Source organism: Melanotaenia boesemani, chromosome 8 (genome assembly GCF_017639745.1).
Source record: "Melanotaenia boesemani isolate fMelBoe1 chromosome 8, fMelBoe1.pri, whole genome shotgun sequence".
Taxonomy (NCBI): Eukaryota; Metazoa; Chordata; class Actinopteri; order Atheriniformes; family Melanotaeniidae; genus Melanotaenia; species Melanotaenia boesemani.
Window position 1 is genome coordinate 26,817,531 of NC_055689.1, and position 20,901 is coordinate 26,838,431.

The window sequence follows — 20,901 nt, forward strand, 5'->3', positions numbered from 1 at the left end:
ACAAATACACAATCTTGTTAAGTCACATCATTTTTATATTAAATCTGTGTGTCAAAAGTCTTAGTTGAATGAATAAAAGAGATGTTTTTGTCAATTTTAATCGACTTAAAAAAACAAAACAAAACACAAAAATATCTTCTCGCTCCTGAAACAGAAAGTAGTATCCAAGTGTGAAATGGTTCAAAGTTAGTGTTTGCAATATTTGATTAACTTGAACTTTTCAAGTGACCTGTTTGTTCTCAGATGAATTTTTATCACTGACTGCAGGATCGTCGTCAGAAACGTCATCCTGCAAAGAAAGTCCTGTTACCTTATTGTTCAATCAGTGTGCGTTAATCATTTTGAATGTCTCAAGATTTTATCACATCAAGAGTCTACAGACCATTTGAGCAAATGCTTCATTAATCACTTGTAGGAGCCATTATTTTCTCTTCCTTATTTGGTCCAGGTTCATCATGGTGGTGGTGTTTGTTTATATTTGGGAATGGCACAGGTGACCTGTATTTCCCTCCACTATTGGTGGTGGGGTGGAGGGGAAGGGCATATAGGCGTGGAGGTGACAGAGCACCGGGTGTTTGGGAACGGGAGGTCGCACGGTTTTTACCGCTTGTAAACGCCTTTGTCTGGACACATCTTACCGTCTTTCCACCGCCTTTCGTTATACCTCCAGCTCATCTATTCATCCTGTATACCGCCATCCTGGACTTCAAGCCATTATTTTAATTCATTCAATCAATGGGAACAAACCCGAACTTACCTTTCTGTATGGACATTGGTTCAGTAAAGCGCGTTATCACCAGGATCCCCCGTACCCAGAGCGACTACCCAGGTAGCAAAATTGGTCTGGCCCGGTTCTGGCCCACACAATACACTTAAACCTGGCCCACATACCGCAAAGAATGACGGCCCTTTGCTGGCCCAGATCTGGTTTGCCAAAGGTGGCCCACACATGGGCCAGCCTGAGGCCAGATGCAGACACAGTGGTGGCCCAGTACTGGCCCAGAACAGTTTCCACACTGGCACCGGATGTCAGCCTAATGGTGGCCCTGTACTGGCCCAGAACAGTTTCCACACTGGCATCGGATGTCAGCCTAATGGTGGCCCTGTACTGGCCCAGAACAGTTTCCACACTGGCATCGGATGTCAGCCTAATGGTGGCCCTGTACTGGCCCAGAGCAGTTTCCACACTGGCATCGGATGTCAGCCTAATGGTGGCCCTGTACTGGCCCAGAACAGTTTCCACACTGGCACCAGGTGTCAGCCTAATGAATACCTTAATAAAACTGTGCAATATTCAGCCTAGATTAAAAATACTACAACAACGGTGATACAATTATACAAATAACATTTATTTTGATTTGAATAACTTGTTTAAATTAACAATATATAATAAATAACAATATAAAAATCAAATAATATGTGACACTGTTGGAGAGCGAACAACAGAGGGAAACAACATTAAGTGGGGATGGAAAAAAATTTTATGCTTTCAACCCAATAAAATTATAAGATCAATAATTGAAATACATTAAAAGAATGTGAGCTTAAGGATAACAAAAGGAAAACAAATAAAATCAGGGAGGTTAAAGTCTTTGTAAAAAATTAACAAAGGGCACAGAAGTCCAAATGAAGCAGCGCTGTCCGTGAGTCCATCATTCCCACCGTGGACTTCTAAAAAAAGAAGAGAGAAAAAATTCAGAGCTGTGCATCCAGACCTACAGTTTAAATCTAGCCATAACAAATAAAAAAAAAATGCATGGTCTCTGAGGGAGTCAGTGTTTGTTAAGACAAACTTACCAATTACAACATCCTTTATTTGCAGGTGCTGGAAGCCAATCTTGACATTTATACCGAGCATGTTGACATTCTTGGCGAGAGAGTGTTAAGGTTGCACATGACACTCTTTAACGTCTCCCCCTCCTTTAAGAGCCAGTGCAGTTCTCTGTGAATTGATATTTCTTTGTTAGTTTATCAGCAGTACATATGCCCTAACTCTTTTAAACATGTTTGAAAATATCAGCAGCAAATCTGAACTGGTCTGATAGTCTGACCAGCATAATTTATGCAATGAAAGCACAACAGTAATAATTTGTAAAGTAAAATAAAGGATGAGGATGCAGAGTGAAGTCAGTCTTCCTATGGTTTCAACTACTTTGATAATAGTGTGCCTGTGGTGCCGTGAAACTGTTAAATTTATCTGTGTAATTATGATTCCCTTTCCTCCCCCATATACTAAATAGTTTCTCAATTTTATACTGTATGTCCCAGCAATGTTATTTAAAGCCTATTTAATCAAGAACATGGTTTGTCATTGTATAACTTTTCTCCTGAAGGTTAACTGACATGACATTCTTTTATTTTAACCTGTCCTGTCCAGCATCATGGCAGCAGAATGATAGTCTGGCTGCTGTGTTGTGCCAAACAAATTTGCTTTGCCAAGGGGAGGCTTATAAGGCTGAATACAGAAATTATTTTTGGTTTTCCAGTTCACAAGGATAGTTTGACATGACATTCTTACCAGAAGGTTTTTGAGGTCAGCACTATTCCTGAGCCGCTCCTCCATGTTTTGGACAGACTGGCGATCAGCTAATGGTAGCAGATTTGGTTCAGCCTTGGATGTGGTAGGCCTAGGTGTGCTAGGAAGAAAAAAGAATTGTGGATAAGTAAATAAACAACAGGTCTCATAAAAATGTGTTCAGGCCAACAGCAGAGCACAGCCTACGAATAAAATATAATACTCACATATATGAAGATTGGTTTGTGGTCTTCTTATCAACTGATGTGGCTCAGAGGAAACAGTCTTTCTCTGGTGCAGGTCAGTCGATGAAATCCTTCCCTGGTGCAGGCTACGGGACGCTTGGCCTCTCTGGTCCAGCTCCAGTATGGTGCACTCTGCAAGAGTAGCATGATCAGCATTAGATTTTATTTATTTTTTGGGGGGTGTTTGGATTGCAAAATGCCCTTCCTTTGTTGGTGTTTATCTAATTGGAATAGGTTCTTCAGGAATTAGAAATAAATATTTCTGATGCATTAGACCTACTCAAAAGGTAGACCAGTGATTGTTTCATGGCCCATGAGATGCCTGGCTAAATGTCAGTGTCCCCCCCACCTTTATATTGGAGAGAGCGCGCAATTCTCCTCTGCTCTCTGTATCCCTGAGTGTTTGCCCTGATGCGCCCAGACACACACAGACACGTCAACGCACACAACGCTGAGCACACCCCCACAAGAAAACATAATTTGTGGCACCTTTGCACATTTTGGGGTTAAAGTGTAACTGAGTACATCTGCATTAAACAGTCCATCTTGTATACAAAAAAGAAAAGAGCAAAGCTTTCCAGACATTCCTCAAATTTAAACAGCTTATTAAATTAAAAATAATAATAATAGTTTACTGTTTTCTTGTTGGTAAGACAGCTTCATCCTCAGAATCATTCCCTCTGGGATCTGGGCCAAACACATGAAGGATCTTTGGTGCACTAGGCACTGAGCTGCAATGACATGGCAAACCCAATACTGTATCACTGACCCCAATTTGGGAACCACTGCAATAGATTACAGATGTCTGTACCCATTTTAATGACTTGCAATCATGATAAGTGATTGTACTGTACCTTACACGTTCTTTGTCTTTACACTGGCCTGCGCAGCCCTACAAAATGAGTAAAGGGGAAAAAACCTCAAAATAAAAAAAAATAATCTGTTATATTATATAAATGCGTGTGACATTTCCAATAAACCAAACCGACTGAAAATCGGTTGAACGTTCAGCAAGTTACTGTGATTTTAATCGTTGATTGCCTCTGTTGACTAATGCAGTAATAGACGCGGCTTACCCCGGCCCAAGATGGCGGCCGCTTCAACGCATTGTTCAGGACAACATCGTCAGAGGGGACATCCACATGTATATATCTATGACGATGCGGGGGGAAAAACACAAACAAACTTACAATAGCTACGTAGCCTCCAGTATAGACACTAACTATAACCCATGGACAACCCAAAATACGAAAGAGCAATAGCACGCTCACTCACTTAAGCTTCCACCAAATACGTTACCCTGAGTGGGTGACGTCCCTAGCAAAGTGGGGAATTCCCGCCTCCCCGTTCAAATGGAATGCACTTTAAAATACGAAGTATGTTTTTTAACCATAAATATACTGTACACATTAAATAAATAAAACCGTAAACTCACCTTGACTTTGTCTCTCTCGGCTCAATGCAACACATCCGGTTCTATTCGCGCTTCTTCTTCTTCTTTGTTGTCGTCTTCTTCTTCTTCTGTATTGGCGGTTGACAAACGCGCGTTTAACAATAGGAAGTATCTTGACCCAATCAGAGCATAGGAAATAGGTCACGTGTTGAGAGATGGGTAATAATGGTTGGTTGGTTTGTTTTATTTGTTTATTTTATTATTTGATTTTTATATTGTTATTTATTATATATTGTTATTTTGAACAAGTTATTCAAATCAAAATAAATGTTATTTGTATAATTGTATCACCGTTGTTGAAGTATTTTTAATCTAGGCTGAATGTTGCACAGTTTTATTAAGGTATTCATTAGGCTGACATCTGGTGCCAGTGTGGAAACTGTTCTGGGCCAGTACAGGGCCACCATTAGGCTGACATCCGATGCCAGTGTGGAAACTGTTCTGGGCCAGTACTGGGCCACCACTGTGTCTGCATCTGGCCTCAGGCTGGCCCATGTGTAGGCCACCTTTGGCAAACCAGATCTGGGCCAGCAAAGGGCCGTCATTCTTTGCGGTATGTGGGCCAGGTTTAAGTGTATTGTGTGGGCCAGAACCGGGCCAGACCAATTTTGCTACCTGGGTGAATGGTCATTCTGTTGTTTTATTAGTTTATTGTCAGGGAGGCATTAGCAGGCAGTCTGCAAAATAGTGATAGATTTAATTTCTCAACAAACAAACGCAAAGTTATTGTGTAATTTAGTAATAGGTAAGATAAGGACCCTCTGTTTTAATCCATTCTGTTCTAAGGGGAAAAAAAAGTTTTCTGTCGGTATTAATACTAAGTATTGGAGCATGTGATGTGGTGTGTTTATGAGTTTGAATGCACTTGCTATATACTAAAAAATAAAATTGAATTAGGAGTGGGGTGGTGGTGAGTGAGACACATAGAAATACATTTGTTTGTGTTTAACACATGTTAAGAGACTGATACGGGCAACATGAGCTTAACGACAACTGGCCCGCATATGGCATGGACAGATCTGGGCCACATATACCAAATCATATTTGGGCCACATATGGCATGCCATGGTATAAACAGAGCCATCATTGCCAGACCTGGCCCAGATCCGGTTGACATACCACTTGCCATGCCAGCAGTTGGCCAGAAGTGCCGGCGCGATACCAGATCTGGCCCAGACCTGTCTGCTACCTGGGTAATAAAGGAAGGACCAGATAGTCGCTACACAAAAGTAAAAACCCGGACCTCAGGAATTCGTCGGACGAAGGAGTAAACGTAAAACCTCTTTTGGATATCATCGGAAGCCACCTGTTGGAAAGGACACACCTCATCTGGAAAAGTTTGACGAACAACGCCGGGGCGTAATTTCCTGCTTCACAGAACTACACTCATTCATCCATTCATTGTCGTCTTCTCAAGTAAGGTCATGGATAAATACATTTGAGGCACAACTAACGTATGGGACATCTCTGGTGAGTGCAGACATCTTTATTTAATACAACGCTATGATTTGGCTTGATGTGGAGCGGCCTCGTGCTTCATCTGGAGTTGATGTTTGTCTGATACATGGCTAACTAACTAAGGGCGGCTTTCAAGCAGTCACATTTCAAAGTGTGGATATTCAGTTGTTTCTGGTGTGAATACCTTGGTGTTTGTGGCTTTTTTGGAGCGTTCTGGCCGAGCGTATAGGCACAACGCAGCACGCCATTGTAACCTCTGATCAGTTGAAATGAGTGACTTTAACTGTGATAATTCTGAAACTGAGCCCGTGGGCATACAAGGTGAATAGAGGCAAAGAAAGCTTCCATTAAAGGGTGCTGCTTTTGCCACGGAAAAGGTTCAAAAGGAAAGGAGCGGTGTATTTAAACAAGCAAGCAAAATAAAAGCAAAAATAAAAGAACTTTGGACAATAAATACAAATGTTTTTGTGGTCAAACAACATCTAAAAGGTTTAAATGCTTTATATGAAACTGCATCCTCTCTTCATTCCACCTTGTTAAATAATTTAGATTTGCCTAGCAATGAACAACAAAGGCAAAAGGACTGGTTTCAACTCAAGAAAGCAGCTCATGATGAATTTGTAAAAAAAAAAAAAAAATGTGTATCTGGTTGAAAGAAAATGGGGTGTTGGATGAAAATGACGTTGATAATGTTAATGAAAACGTTAGTAATATGGACGGTGGTGTTGAAGCAAATGAACAGTACGTTGCTGCTGATGTTTGTGTTAATCCTGAGGACAGTGTTTCAAATCTCGCTAGTAAGCGTTCAAGTAAACGCAGTTACGCGTCCGGGTCAAGCATGTCCTCGGCCCGTAAATTAGCTATGGCTGATCAAGCAGCTCTGATGGCGAAAGCTGCAGCTTTAAAAATGAAACACGAGTTGGAGGAACAAGAGGAGAGACACAAACTGGAAGTGGATAAAATAAGAAAACAGAAGGAGCAAATGGAATTGGATGCACAAATAGCAGCCGCTGCAGCACGTTTGTCTGTATTGGAGAGCAGTAGTGTAGGAAGAAAATCAAGCTCTGATGGGATGAACTCCTACGTCAGTAAAGGGCTTATAGAGCAAAGGTTCAACCCGCAGGCGAAATAGTTTGTGCCTAAAGGTATTACATCTGCTGCTTGGCGGAGCTCAACGGCGCCCTCAACATCGGCACCAGATGTGAGGCCCAAAGTTTTCGGCAACGTAAAATCACGTGCAAGGAGTCAACCATTACTTCATAACCTGCCCCTGAATGTCACTGTTAAATCCAGCCCGCAGTTAAAAGATGGTTTGGTCACAAGAAAGGCCCAGTCAATACTTAAGTTTCCAATACCTAATGCCAGTTCTGTTCAGCCTGCAGTTTCACAGCCACAACAAATTTCCCCGTCACAAGCTTCCGCTGTAGCTGACAATGCCTTCTGTAACATCATGCAAAGGCAGGATGAACTGACATCAATGCTTGTGCAGCAGCAGTTAGCATCCACTCTGCCTCAACATGATATCCCAGTGTTTGATGGTGATCCGTTGCAGTGCATTTCATTCATGACAGCATTTCAGCACTGTGTGGAGGAAAAAGCTAATAGCTATCTGGATTGTTTATATTATTTGGAACATTATATCAGAGGGCGGCCAAGGGAACTGGTGAAGAGCTGTATGCATATGCCACCACAAGAAGGCTACCAGAGAGCTAAAAGACATTTATTTGAGCATTTTGGAAACGAACATCACATTGCCACTGCGTACATGGACAAGGTTTTTGCCTGGCCAGTTATAAAAGCAGAGGATGTGCAAGCACTGCAGGACTTAGCCTTGTTCTTAAGCGGATGCTGTAATGCAATGACTGAGCTACAGTACTTGGAGGAGCTGAATGTTCCATCTCACATGCAGCAGATCATTATGAAGTGGCCTTATAAGCTGCGTGAAAAATGGAAAACAGAGGCTTGCGAGATACAGGAACAGCAAGGCTTCAGAGCTACATTCAGAGACCTAGTCAACTTTCTTGAGCATCAAGTGAAGATCCTGTCTCATCCTCTGTTTGGAGACATCTCTGACGCCAGGCCAAGCCCTGTAATGAAATGTACACAGAAAACTAGGATACCATTTAAGAATACCATCAGAGGTAGTAGTTTTGTAACATAACAACTACTAACAGTGACACAGCATCTTCAAACTCGACACATGAGCAACAAAAGCAGTCAACAACTTTGAAGAGCTCTCCCTCAGAAGCCTGTCTTTGCTGTGAACAACCTCATTCCATGCTAAAATGTCCCAAACTATATAGGATCTCTCAAAGGGAGAGAATGGAACTCCTTAAAGGAAAAGGAGTATGTTTTGGGTGTTTAAAGGTTGGTCACATCAGTAGGGAATGTAGGAGTCGTCTCACCTGTGACATATGCAGTCTAAAACATCCCACTGTTCTGCACATAGAGCGCAAAGAAGAGCAGGCCAAACCATCTGGAACAGCTGTGAGCAGTGCACTTGTGTCTCACCAGGTTGGTGCTTGTACTGGGGCCGGAGACCAAGATTATACTCTTTCAATTGTTCCCGTTGAGATTAAATCTAAGAAAGGAGACAAGGTGCTGAAAACTTATGCTTTCTTAGATCCTGGAAGTACGGCTACGTTCATTACCAGAACACTCATGAATCAGTTGAACCTGAAAGGTATCAGGACTAGCATCATGCTGCACACTATGGGGCAGCAACGAAGGGTTGCCAGCCATCGTGTAGTAGGACTGGAGGTTGCTGAGTTGGGGGGAAGCCAATTTATAGAGCTTCCAGAGGTCTACACACAGGAAAGCATTCCCGTTTCAAAGGGCAACATTCCCCAGCAGCAGGACATAGGGAAAATGGAAATATTTGAAATCCATCAAAATTCCAGAGTTGAATGCAGATGTGGGGCTTTTGATCGGAACAAATGCGCCAAAGTTGTTAGAGCCATGGGAAATTATTAACAGCAAGGACAATGGACCTTTTGCCGTGAAGACCCTATTAGGGTGGGTAATAAACAGACCTTTAAGAAGCGCGAATGGTGGACAGAAAGGCTGTCAGACCGTCTACGCTAATCAAATTTCCATTGCCAAGTTGGAGGAGCTGTTTGTATGGAAGCCCAGATCTCTGAGCTCCAGGAGAACCTGGGAGAGGAGCTGGAGGTCCTCAAGACTGAGCTGGAAGACACTTTGGATACCACTGCAGCTCAACAAGAGCTGAGGTCCAAACGTGAGACGGAAGTCGCTCAGCTGAAAAAGACTCTGGAGGAAGAGGCCATGGCTCACGAGCAGCAGATGGCCGACATGAGACAAAAACACAACCAAGCATTTGAGGAGCTCAATGAACAGCTGGAGAAGGCCAAAAGAAACAAGGCATCAATGGAGAAAGCCAAACAGGCCCTGGAGAGCGAGTGGAATGAGCTCAAGATCGAGCTGAAGACGCTGACACAAAGCAAAGGAGACTCTGAGCACCGCCGCAAAAAGGCCGAAACCCAACTTCAAGAGCTGCAGGTCGAGCATAGAGAAAGTGAGCGACAGAGACATGAGCTCACTGAAAAGATGACCAAGGTGCAGGCAGAGCTAGATAACGTTAACAGCCTCCTGAGTAAAGTAGACAGCAAAAAACATAAAAAAAAAACTGGACAGCTGGAAAGACCCATCTCCAAGATCTTCCTCCTGCACGAAGCAGCTTGAAAAGGACAATGAAAGACGAAAGAAGAAACTTGGGGCTACACACTTTAGGGGTTCTTTTCATGGTGTTGGGTATCTTTAGGGCTCCTTTTGTTAGGGATGGTGAAACTGAGGCCTCATGAATCATCGAGCCAACTTTGACCCAAATGCTTGAAAATGGGTTAGTGTTCTGAATCATTTGACCAAACCAAAGAGCTCCATCTGCTGGCTGTGGGAGTCTGATGTATCAGAAGGACAACGTTGACACCTCACATCTGTCATCCCTATCTTAACTTGGAATACGTGTTCAATAAACGATACGTAGTCTACCATCCGAGTGAATATTTATTTTCTGTTGTTCATATAAATAACAAGGAGGGGTATTATGTAACATTTGTTTAGGTAACAGAATTGTGGTGTAACTTAAGTAAACCAATCTGTAATGATAGTAGTTACTCAGTGGGAAGGCATGAGGGAAGGAGTGTTTGTGCAACGGGTATAGTGACTGTGTTAGTTATTTTATACAGTTGTAATAAAAGTGTTAACTGTTTTATGTGTCTTATTATTTATAATAGATATTGCAAATGTGTGTTATCGTCAACCTCATGAGTTGTTTTCTTTTGTATAGCTGATCGTTGTTAAATGTGGCACAACAGTTTATAGCACACTGCACATTTATGTACATAGATTATTTACTCAGTTTTTTTTGTTTATCTTCTATCTAGTTTTTTTTTTCAAATTGTTTATTTTTATTTTATAATTTATGGCATTCAGGTTGGACGGCAAAGTAAGATTTTCATTGTTCAGGGAAACTTCTTTCCTTACTGTGCAAATGACAAAGACACTTTGAATCTTGAAATGTATGATGAGAAAAAAAACTATGGCAACATTGTGATGTGTCATAGATTTTTATTTAAAAACGTTTTTTCTGTTAGGCTTCAGTCTGCTCCTCTTCTGGCACACTACCTCTCCAGCTTTGGAGAGGTTGCACCTGAAAGAAACACAAAAACAAAATTGTAATTAACCAAGTTTAAAATCATTAAATTCTCTGCTTATGGTGATCAGAAACCAGATGGTGTTTTTTCCTCTGCAGCTGTAGACTGAGACGTTTCCTCTGATGCTTCTGGTTGAAGTTTATGATTAACTTTAAAGTCTGCTCTTTGCAAGGCTATTTAAAAAACATCTATAGGCTATAAAGAAAGGGGAATTAAGCTTACCTGTGATGTTGAAGGCACCGCCTGCTCCGTCCTTCTCTCATACTCCGAGCTCCTTCAGCAGTTACTCTGGCAACGGCGTCTTGCGCAGACTTTTGTTTCCCCAAATCTCTAAAAGCTAAATGTGATTCAGTATCAAATGCTGATTTGGTGCTTTTCCTAAATTTGTTTTCAAAATGCAATGTCGCACAATCGCTACAGAATCTCCTCTCAAAAACCCGCGATCTCCTCAGCGTTTGGAATCTGAGAGATTGACAAGCCCGGTCCCTTCAAAGATCCCGCTTGCTGCTCGATACGCGCTGATGACATAACGAGGCCTCGTTTGGTCTATCACGTGACTTTTGGCATGCTGAATCAATGCTCAGAGACAATGCTCGCAACATTTCCGTGTCACATGCTCGACACGTGATCGAGCAGACGGCTCGAGCATAACATCCCTACCTTTTGTAGTGTTTGGTGAATTGTGCTGTTTACACAATTGGGGCCGGTGTGTAGGAGCCATTATTTCTCTTCCTTATTTGGTCCAGGTTCATCATGGTGGTGGTGTTTGTTTATATTTGGGAATGGAACAGGTGACCTGTATTTCCCTCCACTATTGGTGGTGGGGTGGAGGGGAAGGGCATTTAGGCGTGGAGATGGCAGAGCACGGTGTGCTTGGGAACGGGAGGTCGCACGGTTTTTACCGCTAAAAGCTACGCTTGTAAACGCCTTTGTCTGGACACATCTTACCGTCTTTCCACCGCCTTTCGTTATACCTCCATCTCATCTATTCATCCTGTATACAGGACTGTCTCAGAAAATTAGAATATTGTGAAAAAGTTCTTTATTTCCTGTAATGCAATTAAAAAACATGAAATGCCATACATTCTGGATTCAGTACAAATCAACGGAGATATTGCAAGCCTTTTATTGTTTCAATATCGCTGATTATGGCCTACAGCTTAAGAAAACTCAAAAATCCCATCTCAAAATATTAGAATATTTCCTCAGACCAAGTAAAAAAAAAAAATTATAACAGCAAAACAAAATCAAACATTTGAAAATGTCCATTAATGCACTCAGTACTTGGTTGGAAATCCTTTTGCATGGATTACTGCATCAATGCGGCGTGGCATGGAGGCAGTCAGCCTGTGGCATTGCTGAGGTGTTATGGATGCCCAGGATGCTTCAATAGCGGCCTTTAGCTCATTTGCATTGTTGGGTCTGGTGTCTTTCAGCTCCTTCTTCACAATACCCTACATATTCTCTATGGGGTTCAGGTCAGGGGAATTGGCAGGCCAATCGAGGACAGTAATGCCATGGTCAGTACACCAGTTACTGGTGGTTTTGGCACTGTGGGCAGGTGCCAGATCATGCTGGAAAATGAAATCATCATCTCCATAGAGCTTTTCAGCAGACGGAAGCATGTAGTGCTCTAAAATCTCTTGGTACACAGCTGCATTTACTCTGGACTTGATGAAACACAGTGGACCAACACCAGCAGCTGACATGGCTCCCCAAACCATCGCTGACTGTGGGAACTTCACACTGGATTTCAAGCAACCTGGATTTTGCGCCTCTCCAGCCTTTCTCCAGACTCTGGTGCCTTGACTCCCAAATGAAATACAAAACTTGCTTTCGTCTGAAAAGAGGACTTTGGACCACTCTGCAACTGTCCAGTGCTTCTTTTCCATAGCCCAGGTCAGACGCTTCTTCCGCTGTCTTGAGTTCAGAAGTGGCTTGACCATGGGAATACGGCTATTGTACCCCAGTTCCCTGACACGTCTGTGAACAGTGGCTTTTGATACCTGGACTCCAGCTTCAGTCCACTGTCTTTGAAGCTCCCCCAAATTCTGGAAGCGGCTCTTCCTCACAATGCTGTTAAGGCTGCGGTCATCTCTCTTGGTTGTGCAGCGTTTCCTGCCACATTTCCCCCTTCCAACAGACTTTTTGTGAATGTGCTTTGAAACTGCACTCTGTGAACAGCCTGCTCTTTGAGAAATTTCTTTTTGTGTCTTACCCTCCTGATGGAGAGTGTCAATGATGGTCCTCTGGACAGCAGTCAGATCAGCAGTCTTCCCCATACTTGTGATTTAGTTTACTGACCCAAGCTGAGTGTTTTTCAAGGCTCAGGAAACCCTTGCAGGTGTTTCGAGTTAATTAGACGATTCAAGTGATTAGTTGAATAGCCTACTAGTATACTTTTTCATGATATTCTAATATTTTGAGATAGGATATTTGGGTTTTCTTAAGCTGTAGGCCATAATCAGCAATATTGAAACAATAAAAGGCTTGCAATATTTCAGTTGATTTGTAATGAATCCAGAATGTATGACATTTCATGTTTTTTAATTGCATTACAGGAAATAAAGAACTTTTTCACAATATTCTAATTTTCTGAGACAGTCCTGTACTGCCATCCTGGACTTCAAGCCATTATTTTCATTCATTCAATAAATGGGAACAAACCCGAACTTACCTTTCTGTCTGGACATTGGTTCAATAAAGCGCGTTATCACCAGGATCCCCCGTACCCAGAGCGACTAATAAAGGAAGGACCAGGTAGTCGCTACAGACTGATTATCAACTTTATCGTTTTCAAGAAGAGTTTGTCTGCCAGACCATTCACCTCACAGTTTTCCTCACCAGGCTGGATATCAAACATTGTCCCACCTACACAACAACCATAGACCTAATAAAGCAATTGCTTTTTGTCTAATTCAGCTGTAGCAACATTTTAAGTCATTTTTAGCAATTGGCACTTAAAACCTAAAAAGCTAGGAGGCTCAACCTTAAATGGCTCATTTTACCTGATGTCACCCTATCTACTGTTTTATTAGTCTTCCTTTAAAAAGATATTTTAAATTCCAAATAGACATTTTATAGGTTAATGTAAATAATTTAAAATGACTTCAATTTTCAGCTTAATTGTATTTTCTGAGATCTTCATATCCTTAAATTCATATAATTCAGATTAGATAAAAATAAAACCCCACACATTGTTTACCTGCCATGGGAATTTGTGGCAGCACTACTAATCTAACAGAGTTAATGTGCTATTATTCCACTTAAGATATTGAAATGTATCAGTCATATGCCATGTTAGCTCTTTGGCGCCCTCCCTCACCACTGGTCAGTAAATGCACTGGCTGTGGCAGAACTTTACCAGTGGTGAGACAGGCATGCCTGAGCGTGCTGCGTATGAACCACTTTATCTGTGTATAGTAATTTGCATTTACATACATAAAATTGCGGAAAAAAAACAAAACAAACAGCAGTAAAAGAAACATGTTAAAAATGTACAGGAAGGGTCAAAAAGCCCAAAGGGCTTATAAACAACCCTCCTCATCTTAAACTTATAAGATGGGGAGGGTTGCCACCTGTGAGAGTCAACTGTGTCTGATCAGCAACCTTTTGTTTGTTCAGAAAAAACTGTGGCCTGAATGACGAGCCAGGTGTCCCCTCCTCTGATTTATACACACATCGCAGAGTAACAAGTATAAAGATTGCTTGAAACAACCAGAACTGAGACTGAGCTTCAATTTTTCTTTTAAGGTAATAAAGTAAAGCTTTAATTTCTGCGCTTTCTTACAGGTCCTGAATGCCCCTTACAACAGAAAAACCTCTCGTGCTGCTGCCACAACGGATGATTGTAAAGCAGATTGTACTTTCCATGACAAGTTCCAGAGAAGATCCTCTTAAGGCAGCCAGTGAAGATCTTGGCTTCCTCAACACAGAGCCTGCTTTGTACTCACAGTTTACAGTTAAACTACCCAGCTTCCTGAGCTTGCATTCAGCAAAACAAGGTATGTGACAGTGACGTGCGGTCAGGGGAGGCAGGTAAGCCAATAAATATTAATATTTTCTACTGATCTGTGTTAAAAATGCATTTTCAGCATGACTCTAACACGTTTTTGACAGTTTTAGTAAAAATGGTCAAATTTGAGTATTTCCCGATCAAATCCGGTGCAGAAACCCCGGTGGAGGCACGGGTGAGCTGTGCCTCAGCTCTGACTGTACCATCCAGTACAATCTGGGTTGCATGACACGTGCCGTTTTCTGTTCCTCAGCATATTGCCAACATGAACTTTACAGAAATATTTGTTATACACCATGACTCTACAGTCTGTGTAATGTATTTAATGTATTTGTGAGAGAAATATCCCCATTTATTATACAATAAAGTGCAGAGAAAAGCCAGCAGGTGAGGTAAACAGTACTCTGCCTCACCTCAAGGGGGCGCACTCAAACACCAACACGGTGTGTGAGTGTTGCCAACTTAGTGACCTTTTTTGGTTTTTTTAAGCGACTAGCGACAAATCTAGCGACTTTTTCAGTATTGGAGACTTTTGTAGACTGACGTATATTAAAGTAGTTTATTCTTCTCAATGAGGAGTGGGTGCTGCTGTGCAGGCCCCCCTCCTGTCCAAAAGCAACCAGAAGAGGCTTCTGGTTGCAGCAGTAGCTGCATTCAGAGCAGGAGATGATCACCTGTGATTTCTAGGTGCTTTTAGGACAGCCAGTAGCTTTTCTCACTGAAGAGTTAGTAACAGTGGGTGTGTGAGTGTAAGTGAAAGAGGAATGCTGATAGGATATGAAGCATTACCAGTTGCATGCTGTTGAATGAATATTGAAATAAGATGCTCTTTTCAGTTCTTACAATTGTAAATCAATGCCTCACCAACCATAAACTTCACCGCACGTCACTGGTATGTGAACTCATTATAGACCATAGCAGTTGTAGTAATTTAGCGTCATTAAACAAATGTTTAGATAAGCACACAAATTTTAATAATTACATAGAATGATGAATTATTAATTATTAATATTGATAATACCTCAGGCATCGCCACACTATTGCTTTAATACTTATCTAATGGCAGTATGGACACCATTAAAGTACTACATTAATTAATCGAATAAATAAATTAATCCAGACTAGTCAAATCAAATTATTTATCATTTATATAATCAATCAGTCTCAGGATGCTAATGACGTGAATTCTAATTCGAACGAACCCATAACATTGATTCAAAGGAGGAGATTCACAACAACCAGACCAGTTTAGGATAAATATTTATTACTAGTCTAATATGCATAATAAAAGGTGTTAATATTTACAAAGGATTTTAATTAAAAAAAAATATGAATCAAATATGGTAAAATGCAGAATATGATGTTCAAACCACAATCTTTTCATTTCATTTTCATTTATTTTCATTTCATTTATTTATTTGGCACGTGTTAAAAGACATAATACAAAAATTATTTATATAAAAACAGTACAAGTGCAGGGAGAGGCAGAAAACCCATACGGGCTTTTTCAAGGTATTCGTAAAATGTGGAAGAAAAATGAATACAACATTTAGTTCGTTTTAGTCATGTCATGTGACAGCTTTCGTAGCTGCACTGAAGATTAATTTAATCAACTGACAAGGTCCTGAGTTTAACTTAAAACCTGGACTCCTCCAATCTGGGTTGGAGAGCTGACATTTGCTGACCTCTGAACTGGACAGTCATAAATTCCTGAATGCTGTTTTTACCAGTCAGAACCCCCACTTCTTGGAGGGAGAGGAGTTGTCCTGTCTGTATGGAAGAAGATCAATTAATTGTTTAATTTATTCAGGAGATTTAAACAAAAGTTCCAGTCCTTCTTTTGAGGAGGCCAGAATCCACTACACACAGCAGTTATCCACTGTAATATGCTTATTACCCAAGTACAGTTGTTTCTGCTGCTCAGTTGCATAAAGACTTCACAAAATACAGATAGAAATAACCTTATAGCCTTTAATTTTACATGCATTTTATGTGCAATACGTAACAATGTATTGCACATAGTTCTTTTGAACAGGAGGGGGAAAAAAAGGAAAACATATTGATTTAATTTTGACCATGAAGCAGCTGACATATTCAGGCTGAAAATGATTTTTTAAGTAGCCGTCATCAGACAGAACTGTCTTCCTTACTGTTTATAAAAGTGGACACATGATCAATTTCTAATAATAATAATTTCTAGCTTTTTTTGTTAAAACATTCCACATATGGATATATGAAGATCATTGCCAGCATTCCTAAAAATAAACCAACGTTGCAGCCTTGACAGCCAAAACACAGCTCAAGATTAGGTCAGAAAATATTTTTATTTATTTATATTTTAAAAAAAAAAAAAAAAAAAAAAAAAAACAACTCTTTTACTTTTTACTGTTTTATTGGTTTTATTTTGGTGTAAAACACTTTGGTCAACTGTGTTGTTTTAACAGTGTTATATAAATAAAGTGGAGATGGAGATGAAATATAGGATTCAGTTAAATTTATTTAAACCCGTTTACTGAAAGCTGTTTACTGATATGGTAAACCCGTTGGCCATTTCACATGATGGTACCACTATCAGAGATGTAAGTATAATATGCTCGATAATGACCCTGAGAGAGAAACTATCTTTATTTTGATAGTCATTTAGCCTCATGCTGGCCTTTAATTTTGTTAATCATAGAAAGCAGGAACTGCACCACTGATTAGTCTATACTGAAGAGCAAGTGCGACTCACCATAAGAACTTAGTGTGATTTCTCTTTGGAAGCAACCAGCTACAAGTGGGATCAAGTTCTTACGGTGCTTTTTATTGAAAAATGTTCAAAAGGAATTTGTACAAAAAAAGGAAAACCAATGAACACTGTGTTATCGCAGTTAATAATTTGTTACTGGTATACCTACTTATTGATATGGGTGAAGTTGATACTCCCTGTAGAGTTTGTTAGTAATTGTGTTGCAGTACCTATGAGTCCAGTAGAGGGCAGACAGACCATTTATGTTACTTGGTTGCACGTTTTAGGCAGAAAAGGTCTGACAGTGACTCGTGTGTAAAAATGCTGCAAATGGTTAAGTAAAGAGATCATTAAACACAGTTCACGTGTGGACCTTGGATTTTTATGAGGATGCAACAAACACAAATAAAAACTTGAACCATCAGTACACTGTACCACTGCTGGGCTGGGTCTGCTACAGACCCCCCACAGAATTTCACTTCCTGTCAGTGTAACATACATGTAGAGATTTCAAGAAGTCAGTTCCTTGATGAAAATGTACTTTCCATTTCAAAGTTGTAGTTTCCCTTTCAGTGATTAAAGATGTAACTTGTTGTGTTAAGAATTTAATAAATTTACAACCACCTTAAATGTGTACAGCACTGCAATGTGTTGAGGAAAAAAGAAGGGCAGACTTTGATTTTTATTTATTTATTTATTTTATTATTATTATTATTATTATTTTTACCCTGTTAAGCATCATAGCATGCAGATTGATGATCTGGCTGCTGTGTTGTGCCTAGCTTGCTTCGACAAGGAGAGCTTTATGAGCATAAGGCTTCACTTTATAATCTTTATTTATTTTGAAATATGGAATTTGTGTAATTTTGCAGTACATGACCAGAGGGAACAGAAAAAATGAAAATAATGAAGAGAAGTAAAAAAGAAAGTAGAAAAAAGGAAAAAGAGACCAAGACACCAGACAACCAATTGCTTTCACAGGTAAACTAAGCTAAAGACAACTAAGAGACAATCATCAGGAACTTTAGGAACTTTAGGAAAAAAAAAAAGTAGAAACACTCAGAGAGCGTGGACCTCTGTCAAGCCATCATAAATTCTTTTGCCAATAAAATTTGGGCATTCATTTTGAGTCAGACAGAAAATCTAATGGAAAAATTATGATGGTAACTGGTGTTTTAATTTTGTTTACACCCATTTGGATAGATGCTTATCTAGATAAACTGTGTGACTTTGTTTTTTTCATATCTGTTTTATATCATATTGAGTAGCTCCTGGATAGCTCAGCTGGCAGGGCAACTATCTCCTATGTGGGAGGCTGGATTTCGAATCCCACTGGGGACATATTAACACCTTCCAGTTGGGTCCTTGGGCGAGACCCTTTACGCTACTGCCTACTCTCAAATCTAAGTCACTTTAGAGAAAAGTGTCTGCTAAATGACTTATGTAATATCAGTGTATTTACATACGAGCACAGAGCCTCTGTATATGTATTTCATTTGTATAGTATGTGTTTTGCATAGAGGAAAAAATGCTGTTTGTTTTCCGGGAAGCGTATTTCACTTCGCAAATATTATCTCACAACACCTTTTAAATTTGAATCCGTTATGTAAATATATGCTGTCTTCCATGTGACTCGTGTTTCTGTCACTATATTATGTTACAGTGCATCCTGAAAATATTGACAGCGCTTCACTTTTTCCACATTTTGTTATCTTACAGCCTTATTTCAAAATGGAATAAATCCATTTTTGTCCTCAAAATTCTACACACAATTATGGAGAACTGAAACTGCCACAATAAATACAGAAATATAAAAATGGCTCAATAAACAAATTGATGTACTAATAAATTATACAACAAAATGTAAAAAATAGTTTTTCCATTAAGAAACCTATAAAACATGACACAAATATATTTTTCTTTTGTCATTTTAGCTGTTTTAAATTAACTTTTTTAAATATATTTATTTGCTTTTCCATGTTATTTTCAGTTCAATTTATTTGGTGTTTATTATTATGATTATTATTATTATTATAATTTCCTACATTATTTTTTACATTTGCTTTTCCAAGCATATTCATTTTTTGGTATCCTTTTTAAAATTCTGTCTCCTTTTTACATTTTCACGTCTCATTTTTTACATTACTGTATGCATGTGGACCTCATTATGAAGGTGTGTCTTGGGCCAGAGCCTTGCCTATTGACCAATCAAGACTGAGCAGATTACAGGCTGTTAGTGCAGGGAGAGCTGTGGAGGCGATCCTTCCTGCATGGTCTTCCCAGTGAGACTGTGGGAAGGAAATTAAAGTTTTAGGTTGGCAGAAATGACTGAATTTCAACAGGTGACTGTACAGGATCGTCTCCTTTAGCTGAAAATCACACAGTCACTGATTACTTTTTACTATTTAGTGTGGATGCAGTAACTGAGAGGCTGTTCCAGCTGCAGATGTGCACAACTAACAGGCTGAAGGTTCTGGTGAAACAGTTTGTGATGCTCAGAAAATATTGCCTAGATCGTTGAGATGAAAACTGTTTTAAAATGTTCCATGAACGTCCGCTGAAGGTCACAACTAAAATCCAAAGAACATTCCCCGAAACACCATTTCACTTCCTCCTTTCCTGTCCACTGCAGCCGCTGCTCCAGGAGCAAACGCGCTGCTCTTGGATTGTAGAGAATATTCGAGCCTTCATTTAATTCTGTCACCATACAAGTCACTTGTAAGGTCAAATATGCAGGAAAAAGAAATAAATTCAACTACTTGGTGGTTATTTCATTTGATTAATCAATAGAGTGTTCATTGTCAAGTACCAGCGGTCAGGACAGGGTTGGCTGACCGAATGCAGTGACCCTTTCCTGACTGCATCTCTTAGCTGTTCCCCGGTCCGGCTTGGAGCATCATCGTCTCAGTTTCTCATCTTCTCTGAGACGTACACTATCCACAATGACAATGTAAAAGTGTTGAAATAGATGTAATATTGTTTTCACTTCCCAACCACCGTACCTTTAACTACAAGTGCTTATAAAATACAAAAATAGTGCAAAACAATCAACTTCATATTGTGTAACGGTTGTCTCAGGAAGACCCAGAAATTCAGCCCACACACGATGAACAGTTTGAACAGTTTATTAATGCTGGGATGGGTGGAGGCAGGAAGGCAGTCGCTTGGTCCAGGCAGAGGGATTAGGCGGAGATCGGTGGTCAGTTCAGAAAAAGGGTCAGAAACCAGGTTGGCAGGAAGCAGGAGAGTCCGACAGGGGATCGGGCAACGGGAAGTCCAATGGAGGAAGCAATGGTCGGCAACAGGGATCTAGAACGAGACAGTAATTAGCACAGGATCTCACACAAGGATAGTTGGTGACCATCTGGCGGGGAAGCAGAGACTGGGAAGGAATTAAATAGGGAGATGAACAGGTGAGGAGAGTGAGAACTAATGAGGCCCAGGTGGAGCAGATGTGTCTGATTATGGGAGCTGCAGGAAATGCAGACCAGCCCTCATGACAGTTTGGTCCGGTGTGTACACCGGCTGCCTTCATTGCGTCATCATTTGGTTACAGCTTCATCTTTGGACTTTGTCAGGCTGTCTTCAGAAAGGACAGTGGGAGCATACTCAGCTGGAGGAGAAAAGAAAAAAAGGCATTAAGAAAGTTAAATGTAAAAGTTATACCACACAAAGCACTGTTAAAGGTGTTAAAGCGATTAAAAAAAGAGAAAGGCAAATAAAGTGGACGTTAAACAATTACTTGTATTCTGAGTTGCGCTCAAAATACTCCTCACCCCTTTTGATGGTTTTTTTATTTTATTTTATCTCATTA

General features: G+C 40.3%; 1 long non-coding RNA gene across 4 annotated transcripts; it reads right to left on the bottom strand.

Moving 5' to 3' along the window:
- Positions 1-1,336: 1,336 nt before the first annotated feature.
- LOC121644943 lies at positions 1,337-4,366 on the bottom strand. 4 transcript variants are annotated; one of them, XR_006011335.1, is made up of 8 exons: positions 4,196-4,366; positions 3,837-3,912; positions 3,615-3,652; positions 3,396-3,491; positions 2,743-2,892; positions 2,519-2,636; positions 1,798-1,942; positions 1,337-1,671 (listed from the first exon to the last, which is right to left on the bottom strand). It is a non-coding gene; the product is annotated as an uncharacterized LOC121644943 (long non-coding RNA). The 4 variants fall into 4 exon arrangements; XR_006011337.1 differs by having other exon boundaries at positions 3,615-3,679; XR_006011334.1 differs by having other exon boundaries at positions 3,837-4,366.
- Between the last annotated feature and the right edge of the window lie 16,535 nt (positions 4,367-20,901).